Source organism: Sapajus apella, unplaced genomic scaffold, assembly GCF_009761245.1.
Source record: "Sapajus apella isolate SASKATOON/1434 unplaced genomic scaffold, GSC_monkey_1.0 scaffold41, whole genome shotgun sequence".
In the NCBI taxonomy this organism is placed as follows: domain Eukaryota; kingdom Metazoa; phylum Chordata; class Mammalia; order Primates; family Cebidae; genus Sapajus; species Sapajus apella.
The window spans coordinates 8,030,121-8,046,984 of NW_022436981.1; the positions used below are offsets into that span (position 1 = coordinate 8,030,121).

General features: G+C 38.1%; 1 non-coding gene and 1 pseudogene across 2 annotated transcripts; both read right to left on the reverse strand.

Annotated features, from left to right (window-relative positions):
- Window positions 1-288: 288 nt before the first annotated feature.
- LOC116565666 lies at window positions 289-11,399 on the reverse strand (annotated as a pseudogene). The gene is made up of 2 exons (XR_004275560.1): window positions 11,222-11,399; window positions 289-1,369 (listed from the first exon to the last, which is right to left on the reverse strand). The product of XR_004275560.1 is annotated as an F-actin-capping protein subunit beta pseudogene (transcript).
- LOC116565930 lies at window positions 11,297-11,445 on the reverse strand. The gene has a single exon (XR_004275669.1). It is a non-coding gene; the product is annotated as a small nucleolar RNA SNORA57 (small nucleolar RNA).
- Between the last annotated feature and the right edge of the window lie 5,419 nt (window positions 11,446-16,864).

Consider the following 16,864-nt stretch of genomic DNA (forward strand, 5'->3'; position numbering starts at 1 on the left):
GAGGTGAGGCACTGATGGGATGTACTGAGACTGCCTGAAGCCTGACCAGACCTGGTCACCACAGCAGCAGGTGGAATGAGATGGAAGACAGAGAAGCGCCCAAAACATTTTTAAGAAATTCCTTCTTCAACAACTTTCTTCATCAATTCATTTTTTATCCGTCTTCATACTGTTATTGATTTTCTTTCCCTAGCCAGAAAAAGAACAACAATCATGCACTTTTTTTTTTTCCAGTTTTTCTTCTCTCTTTCACACACCACAGTTAGCTCATAAAATTTTTTTGTTTTACATTTTTTACACCAATGTAACAAAAAGGTGGGAGGGAAGGGAGGCTGGCAGACAGTGGATTTTATGCCTATAAATTTGGGGACGGGAAGGAAGACAGGGCCCCCGAGTGAACAAAAACCAGACGGTCGCTATGGAAATGTGGAGAGAGCTGAGAGCGAGGTGTGGCGGAAGCAGGCTCGGAGCTGGAGGAGGGTGGCTATGGGGCTTTATTCTCAGGGAGAGATGGCACTGTGCGGTCAGTGATGCAGCTGTTGTGTGACCTGTGGGGAGGGAAGGGACGAGGGGAGGGAGCAGAAAACAAGTTTTCTAAGAAAGGACTCTAACGAGTGCACGGCGTCTGGTTAGCGTAAAGCAGAGGTTTAGCATTGCTGCTTTCTCTTCAAAGCCTCCACCAGGTCATTCTTCAGAGTTTCTTGTTTTGATTTGTCTGCAAAAGCCTGCACAGACCTCAGCCCGTTGACAATATCCTTTGTTTTTCCAAAGTAGTTCTCGTTCAATGTACTTCTGATTTTATTTTCCATGTCCTCTACCAGGCGCCCGATATTGGCTATGTGTGGGGAGCAGTCGCTCACAGTTTCATGTTTCTCCGTCTGTCTGGTGAGGCTGCCTCCGAGGTTCATGGTGCCAGAGCCGGATTTGTTGGTCTGCAGCCACAGCATCACCGTGGAGGTCAACTTGTAACGGGCGGTGCGGCCGCTGGATTTCTCCTGAACTTCCACCACGCGGATGGAATCCCAGCAGCCTTTGATCTTCTTTGATCCATCTCCAGCCTTCTTTATGAGGATCACTCCAGCAAAGCCATGATCCAGATCCCAGAGGTAGACAGATGAGAGGCCGCCTTCAAAATACAGGTCTCGGTACTGGTCAAAGGCATTGTTGGCTTCCACCTCCAGCTTTGGCAGCCGAGCTGAAGGCATGGCCCCATGCTCCAAGGGAGGGTCATACTTGTTGCTCCACGGTGACCTATAGGAGTCCCCATCTCTGTGGTAGTCACACAAAAGGTAATCCTTTCCCACAACCTTGTCTCTGGCAATTTTCAGTGGCTGGTCAACAGAAGACAGGAGATCCTGACAAATGGGACCTAATCAAACTCCACAGCTTCTGCACGGCAAAAGAAACAGTCATTAGAGTGAATCGGCAACCAACAGAATGGGAAAAAATTTTTGCAGTTTACCCATCTGACAAAGGGCTGATATCCAGAATTTACAAAGAACTAAAACAGATTTACAAGAAAAAAACTAACAAGCCCATTCAAAAGTGGGCAAAGGATATGAACAGACACTTTACAAAAGAAGACATACATGAGGCCATGTAAAATGGCCTCATCATCATGAAAAAAATGCTCATCATCACTGATTATCAGAGAAATGCAAATCAAAGCAACATTGAGATACCATCTCACGCCAGTTAGAATGGCGATCATTAAAAAATCTGGAGACAACAGATGCTGGAGAGGATGTGGAGAAATAGGAACACTTTTGCACTGTTGGTGGGAGTGTAAATTACTTTAACCATTGTGGAAGACAGTGTGTCGATTCCTCAAGGACCTAGAAATAGAAATTCCATTTGACCCAGCAATCCCATTACTGGGTATATATCCAAAGGATTACAAATCGTTCTACTATAAGGACACTTGCACACGAATGTTCATTGCAGCACTGTTTACAATAGCAAAGACCTGGAACCAACCCAAATGCCCATCGACGATAGACTGGATAGGGAAAATGTGGCACATAGACACCATGGAATATTATGCAGCCATCAAAAACGATGAGTTTGTGTCCTTTGTAGGGACATGGATGAACCTGGAAACCATCATTCTCAGCAAACTGACAGAAAAGCAGAAGATCAAACACCGCATGTTCTCACTCATAGGCAGGTGTTGAACAATGAGAACACCTGGACACAGGGAGAGGAGCACTACACACTAGGGATCTTGCTATGCTTCCCAGGCTTGTCTGAAACTCCTGGGCTGAAGTGATCCTCCTGCCTCAGCCTCCCAAGAAGCTAGGAATACAGGCAGAATATCTTTTAGACCGATGTGACTTTTTGGAGACCTAGAATCTGTTGGAACCAAAGGTCACTCTATGGTGAGGAAACAAATACCAATAAACATCACAATGACGAGTGGTACATGTTCATGTACATGTGTGCAAAGTGCTGTCAAATCACTAAAGAATGAACACCCAACACTGCCTAGGGCTGGATCAGAGGAGGTTTACCAGGAAAGTAACAGATGCAATTTTTCTTAAAGGATTTTTGCAGAAGAAAACCCAGGAAAAGAATGCTTTAAGCAGTGCATGATTGGAAGCGCCGGGCCCTGCTGCGGTGGGGAGAGCCACTGATGCTGGGACCGGGACCGCCGCTGCCACCATGAGTGATCAACAGCTGGACTATGCCTTGGACCTAATGAGGCGCCTGCCTCCACAGCAAATCGAGAAAAACCTCAGCTACCTGATTGACCTGGTCCCCAGTCTATGTGAGGATCTCCTGTCTTCTATAATCTTTATAAGTTGTTTCCCTTAGTTCATTGAGCTTACCTATGAAAGTTGCTTAAAAGACTTTGTTTTTTAAGTCTAACAAATTGACTCCCCAAAGGCTATTTTTACTGCCTAATTTTTTTCTTCTCTCATTGCATCATGCTTTCCAGTTTCTTCCTATAACTCATAGGTTTTTCCTTTTGTTGTTGAAAACTGAACATTTTTTATAATATATTATAGTAATTCTGGATATAGAGCTTCTCCTTCTGGGGCTTGTCATTTGCTCTCATCCCAGAAGGGCTCATTTTAGCTATCTCTTTCCCTAGGTCTCTCAGTTAAACTTCTAGCTGGCCAACTGCTTGGCTTGTTTCTGCAAATATTATGGACCCGGCAGCCTTCTCTTTATTGTTCACCACCCAGACCTTCATTGCTTTTGACAATATCCTTAGGCATGTACTTCCTTAGGGTCTGTTTCAATAATATCATTTCTCTTCAGTAGAACTGCAGATCTCTCTGTTCTTCCTGTCTGCCTCTTCTCCTAGGCTGAATCTCTGCATCACTGCACCAGAGCTGGGGTAAGGAAGAACAACATGCTTTACTCAGAGAGCACTTCTTTTTCATGAATGGGGTACTCAGGAGATGTCAGGCTTTAGTCTTCTGAGTTTACCTCTACTAGTATAGAACCTCCACCCTATGAGCTATCTGAGCAAGGATGATCAGGGACCAATATTCTCGGCCTGCTAAGCACAGATTTGAGCTTTTGCCCTATGAGTGGGAGCTGTGTTAGAGAAGGGAGCTCCATTCCTTTCAACTGGAGTGGAGCTATCTGGAATAGAGAGTCTGACATAACAAACTGTAAGTAAAAGGAATGAAAGCTACTTGTGGCCTGCTTCTCCAAAGGCGAATCTATAGCTCTAGTCACGGAATTTGAGGTAGAACGAGTTCTGTTTTTGTCTACATGAACCCAGTGTAAGTCTTCTGTTACACAGAGCTTAGAAATGGGGAGCAAAAAGGGCAGTAACAGTTCAAATGCTACCAACTTTCAGTTCTTATCAAGATTTAGTAAATTTTCTTGAATCAACGTTTTTCTATATGCTCGTATATCTTTAGGACAATTTCAATATTACATTAAATGATTGTGCTTTCTTTCTTTTATACTTTTAACCAATTAAAATGGCTGTTTGATTAGTGAGAGGGTACACCAGACTCCTCATACATACCACCTTACTGAAATCTTACTCTTACCGACTAAACCAAACGGGAACTCAGGTCCAATTTCAAGTTCTGTCATACCACATGTTCTAATTCTTTTTTTTTTACATAAAAAATACATAAACTTCATATCTGTGCTTCTTGATATCACTGCATCTTCCTGTTGTCAGTCACTATAAGGTAGTTAAGGAGATAGCTAGAAAAGCCATTTACTTCTTCAAAGATACTGAAAATATACTGTATAAGGCAGTGGTATCTGCTCTCCGAAAAGGAACCTCAAGTGAGTCATAGATTGATTGGAAATCAAACAGAACAACTTATTTGGAGTTTTAACTGTGTTCTATTATTTAATTCAGTAAGTTTTCTATTCAACATGAGTCCTCTTTTTCATCCACATATGCCCACCATAATCATTCCCATCTTACTAATTACTGGCTTTTAAGGGTCACTGTATCTAAGATCTATGGATTCATATTAAAACTGCTTGGTGACATTGTTTCCTTGACATTGAGATATGTGTTTATTGTTTCCAAAAAATTACTACATTTCTTTTTCCTCTGCTATCTAGGAAAACTATTTTTTTTTAAATGCAGCTTATAGGAAACATTGTTAGATGAATTCCAATAGAATCCACGTCTCCTGAAAAGATGATTTCCACTTAAATTCTCATTACTGGGTTTCCATGAGGGTTCAGTTTTATGTTGGGGGACTTTAAGAGCCTTGGAAACTATGGGACAAATATTCAAATTTCTAATTGTTTCCTGTGACCTACAATAGAGAATCACTGTACTATTAATAAATAACATTGAAATCCACATTTGAAGAAACACTTGCCATGTTGTGCTAAGAAAACTTGCTGCGTTTGTCTTAAATTTAATGCTAGGAAAATAAACACTATCATGCTTTTTACATGAATCTCATAGCCAGTTGCTTTAGAGTTTTTAAATATGATATATGTAAGTAAAATAAGTACTTAGACTTATATATGTAAGTAAAATAAGTACTTTTAGCCATTGGTGCTGTGATTAAAATTGTTAAGAAAATATACGTGTTTGAAGGTATAATATATGTGCATGTTAAGAAACTATGTTGAGTAGAGAAAATGAAAATGATTACAAATATTTAGTAAAACTCCAGTAGCAGCATGAAATTTACACAGTACTTTTAGTATTCATTGAATGTATACTTTTTAAATTTTCAATTCAATTGAAAGATGATTTGGGCTTGGAATCATCCAATATTAGATAATCCAATAATAATAATGAGAAGTGGGTTCACTTATTTTATTATCTGAAGTCTCTATGAAGTAGTAACAAGTGTAGAAATAGTACTATAGCAATGTCATAATGATCATATATGTGCAGCAAACATAATATTCAGGGATTTATCAGTCTGTTTTTTTTTACCTATCTGCTCTAGATCAAATTAATAATATCTTATACTGTTTCATATATGTCAAAAAATTTATAGTAGTCCAGAGAAGTATTATAACTTTGTACATGCTATTCTTTTGCCTAAAATGCCTTTTCTTCCTTCTGCAATTTCATGGTTCACAACAGATACAGATGTATCTCACACTCTTTACGAAGTCCACCTCTTCTCCAAAGGTAATTACCTCTTTCTCTAATTTACTTTGGCATTATGTATGCAACTTTGGCTATAAGATATTGTATTATGCTGTAATTTTTTATATTAAACTGTACTTCTTTACTTATGCATACTCATTGAACTTTACCTTTTAACTTCAAATTCCTATATGTTAGATGCTGCATTTCATTTTATAGCCCTAAATAACCTCAATGCCTGACACAATAAAAGTGCACATTGAATATTTGTGAAAACACTACTTTCTTTATACACTATATTTAAATTCTATTCATGCATCGTATCTGGTGAAAATAGTTTCTGGACTGATTTGAGTTAGTGTACCCTTTAACACTTACTGATTTTTTGCTGTTTGCATAAGGACTTCACAATTCCGCTTCAAATCGTTTCCATGGTAATGTTTTTAATTAATGCTGCTTATTTGAAGGCCAACTATAAATCTATCATGGAAAACTATAGATTACTCCTTCTCATCATCATTCTCGATTTTTTTTCTGTGAGTACATAAAAACTCCTTAATACTCTGCTCTCCCTCATGTTCCAGGTGGCCAGCATGCCAGGCATAATCACAACTTATGTTAAGTCTATTATAAACATATTTTAAAATCACCCACGACTATTGTTGCCTAGTTTGTATTTTACTGCTCATTATTTCAAAAATACTAAATACTCACTCCTTTGTTTACCCTTTCAATTTTATCCCTCAATATCTGAATTAAATTAAGCAATAAGGCATATGCATTTAAGTCACAATATATATTACCTTGGGATTGGACACCTTGGTTAATCATACTCTGTAACTATAAAGTGTGTAAGTGGGAACTGTGTGCGTATGAATGGACTGAATTGAGATACATGCTTTTCTTCATATAACTTTAGGTACTATTAGGGAAAACATAACAATAAACTGAAGCATTCACATGGTACATAAGCATCAACTTTCTTCCTTGCTCTCTATCAATCAAAATATAGGACAAATTGTTAAAAGCAGACTGTAAGAGAAGGTAAGTTTTAGATTACCTAGAGAAAAGGGCAAGTGCAATGAGCTTTAGACACAGCTGATATTTGAGATGGTTATGCATACAACCCTTTCTGCAAAGAGGGTGATAGAATGAATGTCTTCTCCAATTTATAGAGATAATATTTTTTCTTTAGATTATTTTATTGATACATTATTCTGAAGCAACAGCAAAAATCAGGAAAAACTGCATGTAATCTGGATGATATTTACTTTGCCCTTAAAGTACTCAGTGTTTTCAATATCATCAGATCATCCCCTGTACATAGCAGAATATATGCCTTATTATTTTCTGTATTTTCAGATTTGTGGCAGTTTTTTTGACATAATGCCTTACATGTAGTTGGCACCCAATAATATTTGCTGAAATAAACACACAAACTTAAAATATTGTGGAAGAGATACATTTTCTTTTGGCAACAATAGATAATAGGATTTAAATGCTGCTTCTCATCATAGTCCAGATTACTAAAGCGTGCTCCATGGGACACTCCATACCCATTCTTCAAAAAGGAAGTCACTGCACTCAAACTACAAAATTTCTGTATGTCTCTTACTTGTTTATAGTTTTTGGTCCAAAAATATCACCGAAATGCCCTAAAAAATGAAGAAACTACATAAACTGTTTAAGACTCTCCAAACATTATTTTGATTATTGAAAACAAATTTTCAAGGAATTCCTGTTAACAATCTACATGTATTCCGTAGCACTCAGTTTAAGAAATACTATCTAAATCATCCATTTTTTAAATAAAGGACTGTACTATTTAATGTAGGTCTATGCAATTTCGAAGAATCTAGAGAGGCCTGAAAAATTTCTGGCTCATAATTTGCAAAGCATAAGCTTCTGTTGTCAAAGCATTCTCTTTTCGGACTCCAAAAGTATCAAACATTCCTGGTTTGGCTGCCCGATGGTGGAAATCACACCACAGATTGCTGTGCTGCATTAAGTCAATTCTGTCTCTCTTCTCCTCCTGTAGTTAAGACTTGTTGGCTTTTTTCCACATTCTGCTCCCATTCACAGATGAGCATTAGAGAGAATTTGGAAATGGAAGGCCTTTATGTCTGCCATGAACAGGGTCAATTCAGTGTGGCAGCTGTGAGCTGGTGACATAGACTTATATTGACACAACCCACTTTTTGCTGCAGAATCACAAAGTGAAAGCACCCGGGGCTCTTCTGCCGTTTTCAGTAAGATACGAATTTTTCTCTTCCTTGTATTAAGCAGAGATCTGTCATCTTGACTTGTACACTAAATGGTCCATTCTGACTGCCTTGTTTGTGTCCAATCCCAGCCAGAATCCAGAAACATGTGTTAACATTCGGCATGTTTGGGGGCTAGTTGGAAGGGCCTGAGGCAAGACTCCCTGATGCCTGCTGGAGGCTAGTCAATAATCATTAGCCCTTCAAGTGGTAGATGCCCAACATAAACTGTATTTATTTATTTAAAAAAATCTTTAAGCCACAGGGAAAGGCATTTTAGAGAAAGCAATTTCCCAGCAGTTACTAGATTGTAATAAAGATAGTTATGAAGGAGTGGGAGGCTGACAGAGGAGGCGCTGTTCTCAATAGAAAGAATGTGAAACCATCGAAGTACATTAATTAGGCTCTGTAGAGCAATACCACCCAGAATCTTTGCAGTTGTTTTTTCATAGCCAGTATTCCAAAGATCATCATTTAGGCCAAAAAAGATCTCTTAGCAAAGTGGAATCACCGCTATGCACAATGCATCAAGCTTTTCGGGTGGTATGAAGCACTGCATTGGTTAAACCAGCAGGTTAGAAAGAACCTCTGACTTATCAGGGCTTTCATTCTGAAGGAGACAAACTGAGGATGTTGCAATTAATATAAGAATATACAGAAACACAAGAAGCTTTTAAAATATTGACTAAATCTAAGTCGAATAAGGTATTTTGCATGCAGCCCAAATTTTTCTTTATTTCAGTGGTGGAAGCAAAGAATGTCTATTGCATGAATAACTTATTAGATTAAAAATGAAGCATGTATTTGTTTATTTACTTCTTCTAAAATTCACATCTGTCTCCAAATTCTAATGCTCAAATCTATACTATACCCTTCAGAAGACAATGAAGTCTGTCAAGTGAGCTTTGGAGCACATGCACATTAATTCATTCACCATTTAACTAAAAAAAAAAAAAAATTCTTTTCAATTCCCATGGTTGAACCCATTTTTGTGCCTGTCAGAAACATATCTCTTAATGTAAAGTCTACCACTTCCAGCCAATAAAGACAATTAGCAGTGCAACTATTAATTTCCCAAAGAGTAGGTGAATATTTGGAACCTCAAATCTAAGTCCATTAGTCTCTTGTCTTTTATTTATATAATTTATTTATAATATTGGGTTCAATTTTGAACCCAAGGACATAAATTATCACACATTTCTTCCGGTCATTTTAAGGTTCTTACTCAGCTTACACTTCCACTTGAAGCTTTGCTTTAAAAAAAACATTCCCTTTGAAACTAAGTTTCCACTTGGACCTGGGTTGAGAAGTAAATAAGGCTTAGAAGACGAAATTTAAATATTCAGGAAAGTATGGAGGTTAAAAGTGCTCAGGATAGGGGCAGAGAAATTTAGAACTGCCACTGGGCCAAAGCCTAGATATAGTCAATTACCACCTGAAATACAGAGCCTGAGAGAAAAGTCATAATAAGTCCAAGCAGAGTTCACCCTGACCATTAATCCAATGGGCAAAAGGTTGAAAGAGAGATACCAAAAAAAAAAAAAAAAAAAGATGAAAATGAGAGTTACCTGACCAAAGCAATGGGACTTGAAAGAAAAGGAAATGGAAAGAAAACAAATGGGCTCGCTAAGACCTTGGAGCGACACGCACATGTTATTCTGTGGTGGCCCTAAATTATTAAGGATGCTAAACTAGTCAAAAATAAGCAAGGCTGTGTCAAAATAAAGGTAGCATTAAAGACATGGGAGGCACAAAACCTAGATGTAAATATTATTTTCAATCCACTGATTATTGCTTATGCTATTTGGTCAAATTGGTTAACATCTCTCAGGGTCTTCAGTTTTCTTATCTGGAAAATGGTGATAATACAGCTTAAGTCACTGACTATGATTGGATTAAATAAGGCAATGTACATATAGTGCAAAACAGTGGTTGGGCTAGGTATTCAGTAAATGGTTAGTGGGTGTTGGTAATATTATTAGTTTGATACTAATAATATCTTAGAAGAGCTTTTACTTCCTACAGATAGCTATGACAAAGTAAAAGGAAAATAATTATTCCAAGCCAGAGTAAAGTCAGAGGAAAACATAGCTTTGGATTTCATTTACTTGCATTTTCTTCTCTCTCTTTGGTTGTGAAAATGTGTAATGATAGTCAGAGCTAATGTTGCGTGAAGGCTAATATATATGGAAAGGCATAATAAGAGTCATCAGAAAGCACTATGTGCAGGTATATCAGGAAGAAGTGAAGACCTCCCCTTATTATCCTAAGGCCCTGATAATAAAATACAAAAGTATTCAGAGTCTACAAGCCCACAATATTTGAGGGTCACTTCAAAACAACCGCTTGTATATCTGAAAGACTGATGCTGGGAATCTTATGTCTAAATATGACATTTGATTAAAAAAATAATAATTGAGAAAATGTATTAAAACACTGTATGTCCTATTTGAGTTCTGTCAGCTTTAGCTCCCTCTGGGCAGATATTTCACTTTTCTTGGTTGGGATCACAGATTTAATATTCCAGGTCTTTTTTTTTTTAATCTATGTGTGTTTTAAAAGGTATTATACTCAGTCTTAAATTAGAGGTGCTAGTTTTCCTTATCCTAGCAGAATGGTTTGCATACAGTAAGTACTCAGTCAAGTTTAGTTAAATGAATTAATAAATGAATAAAATGAATGGGAGAGTTTGTAGATAGCAGGATCCAACTCTTACTCTTTTTTATAACACCCTTGAAGTTTTGCATAAGGAAAAAAGTGTAAAAAATCCTAATTTGAATTTCATGATAAGTAAATTGCTGCTGGTTTTTCTTTCTGGCAGTTTAATTTTATTTGATTTCACATTCCTATAATGAGGTTCCATATTTCTACCACTACATTTGAGTTTTTCCAAACATATTTGAATCTATCATGATTTTTTCCTTTTGTTGACAAATTTCAAATATATCCAGCAAGTGTAATTTAAAACTCTCTCTTTTTATAAACTATGACATAATTTTCAAACCAATTAATCTTTTCTTAAGTTTGAGTAAATGGCTCTTCTGGAATCCTAAAAGTTACTTTTTGTGTTGGTCGTTATAAACACACACACAACACATACACACATGTATACACACGTGCGTATACACACACACACACACACACACACACACACAAACACACGCGCAAGTACTGCCTGAACTATGGAGTAAGAAGTCATAACCTTAAGTCAACCTGGGCCAATTAGAGTGCTGATAATGTAGACGTGTTTTGTTGGTATACTCTCTCAAGGATTTTCCTAGGAAAGACTAAATTGCAGCACATTTATAATTTAGTAGTTTTTTTTTTTTGTTTTTTTTTTTTTTTTTTTTTATGGTAGGAACGGCCTTTATTGGCTGCAGCGGGATGTGGAAGAGGGGATACAGCGTCCGCAGACCTGAAATCAAATGAGACAGTGTGAGCACCCCCGTGAAGGAAACAGCTAGATCTCGGTTGCCCTGCTCCGAGATGCCGGTGTCTCGGCGCTTGAGGATAGAACCAGCGGATGGGAAGCCACCGGCACCGAAGACATGACGCCGAGGGGACCAGAGCCCTTTCCCTCTTCCTCCGTACATTACGGGGAGCGAGACCACAAACCCGGTCCCCGCCAAGAAAAGGAGGGTAATTTAGTAGTATTTTTACAGATTAGAATTGCTTTCCCCACATGTCAGAATGAAATTGCTAACAGAATAGAGAACAGCAATGTGGCTACTGAGAGAAACTTCTCTTATAGATACCATACAGATGCCCTGCTGGGGACAAACCCCAACTGAGAGCTACAGAATCAGTCTGGAAAACACACCCACCCAAAATTGTTTATGGAGGTCAGGATGTGCTAAAAGAAGAAACACTAAAAAAAAAAGATTTCACAAGCATATCAAAACGTAAAGCAATAGTTCCACTTAAACAGATGAGGAGCTTTCTTAGTTTGTGAGAGAAATTCCCAACCCTCTTATGCTAATTAAATTAAAATTTACCCAAGAGCAAGGAAATGCAGCGATAATGCAAGCAAATAGTGCCCAGAGACCCTTAAGAATATAAGCATGAAAAAAAAAAAAAAAAAAAGAATATAAGCATGATGACAGAGGTTGAGGGAAGGAGGCAATGAGTGCCTTCAAGGTAACAGAATAGGCGTGTTGTGGACAATAATCTGAAGCAGGTGTGTGTGATTAGAATTCTTCTTCAAACGGTGAAGGGCCAGCAGGCCTCTGTGGGGCTTTCAATATCCACAGGTAAAATAGAAGAGGTCTCCAGTTTTCCAAAGCCTGACGCAAGCTCACATATTCTGGCCTTTCCGGGGGGGTTATTATTCTATTATTTCTACTTGTTCCTGAATTTGATCCTTTTTTTTTTTTTTTTTTTTTTTTTTTTTTTTTTTTTTTTTTTTTTTTGCTCTGCCTCTTCTTACCACTTCAGTTCTTTCAATTCTACACCCAAGCAGTTTTTCTCACTATAAACCAGACCTGTGCCAGACAGACCCCCGGCTGAACACCACCCACTCCCTGGCTTAATGCTGTACTTCTTTCCTTCAGGGAATAACTAGATTGCTGTGTTAAAATAATACAGCAGAAAAGAACTACTTATTGGAATGTTAGCTATTCAGTGGCTGAGATTCTATCTTTACTTTTCACTTTTCTGTTCCTAAGTGAAACCCTCTTTGTGTGGATAGTTTTCTACCTTCCTTTGAGGTGGGCCCATCCCAAATTAAACAGCCAAATATTCTAAATGCCCCCTCCCCTCACCATGTTTACAGAGCCAAAATCAGGTAATTATTAAATTAGAATGAACAAAGGAGAATGTGCTGTTACTGTTATGTAAAGTTATCCAATCAATAAATAATCATTGATCTTATCTTGGTGGTGGTATACTGGCTTCTTCATCACAGCATCATGAAAGGACTTTTCTTCCTGACCCTCAGCAGGAAGCCAGAGTGTCATCATTGTGACTCACATTTGTAAACTGCCTTAGTATTTATGAGAACTTTCAAATAAACTATTATCTCATAAAAGATTAAGATTGAGTTGATTCCAGGAAGAATAGAACAATGTGTGCTTTAGTCTTTTTTTTCCCATGCTATTCTATAAAGAAAGGATTGGCAAGCACTTTCTGTAAAGAGTCAAATAAGCAGGCCATGCACACTGTTTCAAATACTTAACTCTACTAATGTAGGGTGGAAGTAGCCACAGACAATACAAAAGCAAGTGAGAGTGACTACACTCCAATAAAATTTTACAAAAACAAGTGGAAGGCAGTTTTGGTCTGTGGTCTGTTGTTTGCAGATCTTTGCTATAAACGGTTTGTTTAGGAATCCCCAAATAGATCTTCACCTTTTTCATCCCTTTGTACTTGCACATGGCTGTTACTCAGCATATATGTCTCTGTACAAATTAGATAAAAGGAAATGTGGGCCAGGCACAGTGGCTCAGGGCTATAATCCCAGTGCTTTGGAAGGCCGAGGCAGGTGGATGAATGGAGCTTAGAGTTCGAGACCAGCTTGAACAACATGGTGAGACCCAATCTGTGGGAAAAAAAAAAAGGGAAAAAAAAAAAAAAAAAAAAAAAAAAAAAAAAACACAAGAATTAGCCATGCATTGTGGCTTATGCCTGTAGTCCCAGCTACTTGAGAGGCTGAGGTTGGAGGATTACTTGAGCCCAGGAGGCAGAGGTTGCAGTGCGAAAAGATCGCATCACTGCACTCCAGCCTGTGAGACAGAGGAAGTCCCTGTCTCAAAAGAAAGAAAGAGCCAGGCGCGGTGGCTCAAGCCTGTAATCCCAGCACTTTGGGAGGCCGAGGTGGGTGGATCACGAGGTAAAGAGATCGAGACCATCCTGGTCAACATGGTGAAACCCCGTCTCTACTAAAAATACAAAACAGCTGGGCATGGTGGCGTGTGCCTGTAATCTCAGCTACTCAGGAGGTTGAGGCAGGAGAATTGCCTGAACCCAGGAGGCAGAGGTTGCGGTGAGCGGAGATTGTGCCATTGCACTCCAGCCTGGGTAACAAGAGTGAAACTGTCTCAAAAAAAGAAAACAAAAACAAAAAAAAAAAAAAAGAAAGAAAGAAAGAAAGAAAGAAAAAGAAAAAATGAAATGTGTGCCTTCTCTGAGACAACAAAGTAGAGAAAGATCAGCCCTTCATTAGAATACATTGTTTAAAGTACTTCATGTGGGTAAATGAGTTAGAAAATAATGCTGCCTCTATGCTGAAGGAGACCTAGGAGTGTGGTTTAGTTGCAACGTTTTGTTAGTGCTAAGAGACAGATCCCAGGCTTAATTTCAACTCCCAAGGGCCTCCTTTGCAGGTGGCAAAAAGCAGAGCCATGTGAGGCAACCATGTCATAGAGTATGCCCTTCCTCCAATCTGTAATAAAGAACCTCCTTTTCTACTTTGGCTATTAAATTTTATCAATTCATAATTCACCTTTAATCACACTCTCTCGTTAAAAGAAAAATGCCCTCCCCCAGACCCCAGCCCATAGTCATTTTTCCTACCTCAAAATACCTATTGCTTTATTTTATTTATGCTATACTTTGCAGCATGGTTAGCATACTATATTTGCTGTATTCTTATATTCTGCATTGTATACATATTACTTTTGTGTGTGTGCCTCATCTTCAGTCAAAATTCTGTAAATGTCCATCTTGGGCAGGAATAAATCCCTAGAGTATGGAAAGACCTGATAGTTATGTCAATATTCTATAACAGACATCATCAGACTGTTGGAAGTACTCATTCAGGTACGTTTTCACACTGTAGAAAAATTTTGTTTTGGCTCACAGTAACTTCATCATATTGGGTCTCAGAATTCTTCTGTTCTAAAAAGTCCTATATGTGAAGAAGCAGTTCAGTAAACATCCAGTCAGCTTCCAATGACCTATTACTTGACTGTTTGGTTTGAAACTGTAAGTCTTGAAGGTTTATATGGTTTAGCTTTATGTCCCCACCCAAATGTCATGTCAAATTGTAATTCCCAATGTTGTGGGAGGGACTTTGGTGGGAGATGATTGGATTATGGAGGTGGATTTCTCCTTTGCTGTTCTCATGATAGTGCGTGAGTTCTCATGAGATCTGGTGGTTTAAAAGTGTGTAGCACATCCCCCTTATCCCCACTTTGCACTCTCTCTCTCTCTCTCTCTCTTTCTCTCTCTCTCTTTGCCAGGGTAAGACATACTGGCTTCCTCTTCACCTTCTGCCATGATCGTAAGTTTCCTGAGGCCAGTCATACTTCCTGTACAGCCTGTGGAACCGTGAGTCAATTAAACCTCTTGTCTTGATGAATTACCCAGGCTCAGGTAATTCCTTAGAAGAATGTGAGAATAGAGTAATACAAAGGTCAATCATTTGTTTTACTATCTCTTGAGATATTAGGCAAAAGACACCAAAAATGTAAACTTTAACCAACACAGAAAATGTCCTTGTTACACATCTTGTTTTTTAAGAGTATACATTTGGGAATGAGATTTCTCATGTAAGAACATGTTGCATTTGACAATTATTTCATAATGGGCTGAGATAGGAGTCAAATAAATATGGTGTGAGTATAACTTAGTGTTAATAGATTTTATTTACAAACTAAAATGACTACAATCAGGCGAGAGTGATCTAAGCAGGACATACAGAGCAAAAATTACTCCTAATATTTATGAAGAAAGAATATTTTCTTAATTTAATAGAGAAATAACATTCTAATACTAAGAAATCAGTTCACTACATGATAAATGGTGACTGTTTCAAGAAAAAAAATAGTATTTCCAAAGGCAATTCAAGAATCTGCCTAGATAAACAAAGTTACAAATATATTCAAGACAAAAATAATAAACTTTAAAAACATCTTTTCACAACTTTTAATTAGAGCAGAATAAAACTTGGCAGCTTCATCTGAGATACTTCAGATGAAGAGGTGAATGCCCTAGGATGAATCCAGTCCCCAGATTGACAGGTCAGAGAGTGCTTTTACTTAATTAAACCCATGGAGGAAAGTTCTCTTTGGGTTTATGTAAGGACTATTGAGAAGGAAAATAAAAGAAGGATAAGAATGTCTTCCCTCATTGTGCTCATGTGAAGGGCTGCTTAAGATCCATGGCACGCAAGTTATCCCCACTTCCCCACCCCCAGGCATATACTCCTACTGGGGGCCAGATCTGGAGAGAATCTGGCAGAAGGCGTTGCTTGAGTCTGTTTTTGTTACCCTGATAATTTGCTTTTTTTGCAATACTTGTAAAGCATCAGTTTTAGGTTTGGAAGCACACAGCCCACCCACTGAGGCAAAGTGTTCTTTTCTTGACTAAGCATATGCCTGCTTCTTGGAAAGAATGTGAGAAGAGGTGAAAAAGACTCCACACTTGGGGAAATAAAGAATTCTTTAATGTTGAAAGACAAAATTGAGGCTTTTGAATACTAAAGTTAAAATTACATCTACGTGACACCCAAAAATGGATGTTACATCGTTATTTCATTTTTCTATTGATTCTGTTCATTCATTCATTCCTGCATGCATACAACTAATTTCGCTATCGACCTAGTATATATTACATATGAGATACACTTGGTTTTTGGTGATTAAATTGTGAGGAGACAGAGTATTTGCTTTCATAAATCTTGTATTTGTCAAAGGCCTGTCACTGGAAATCCTCCAGGCTAGAAAGCCCACATTTCATGTAAGCCTTACGTTAGAGTATCTTAAGTCCTATATGTAGGCATTCAATAATTATAATCCAGGCATTTGTGTATGTAGGCATTCAATAATTATAATCCAGGCATTTGGATCCAACTGATGGAAGAATTAAGGTGTGAAATTCAGATTAAGTTATTGATGATGAGGGCTTCTTTCATCTTAAAGGATGAAAGCCAGATGGCAAGGAGACTCAGTCATCGTTTAGCCTAGTGAAACTAACTCAGTAGCTATACAAGACATAAAATGGGCACCTGGTGTCCATGCCTATTATACCACTTGGCTTATCCTTTGCCTTAGATCATTAGATTGTATTCATTACTCATGATTACTAAACATACACAAATGCCGCAATTGTGCTCCCAAAC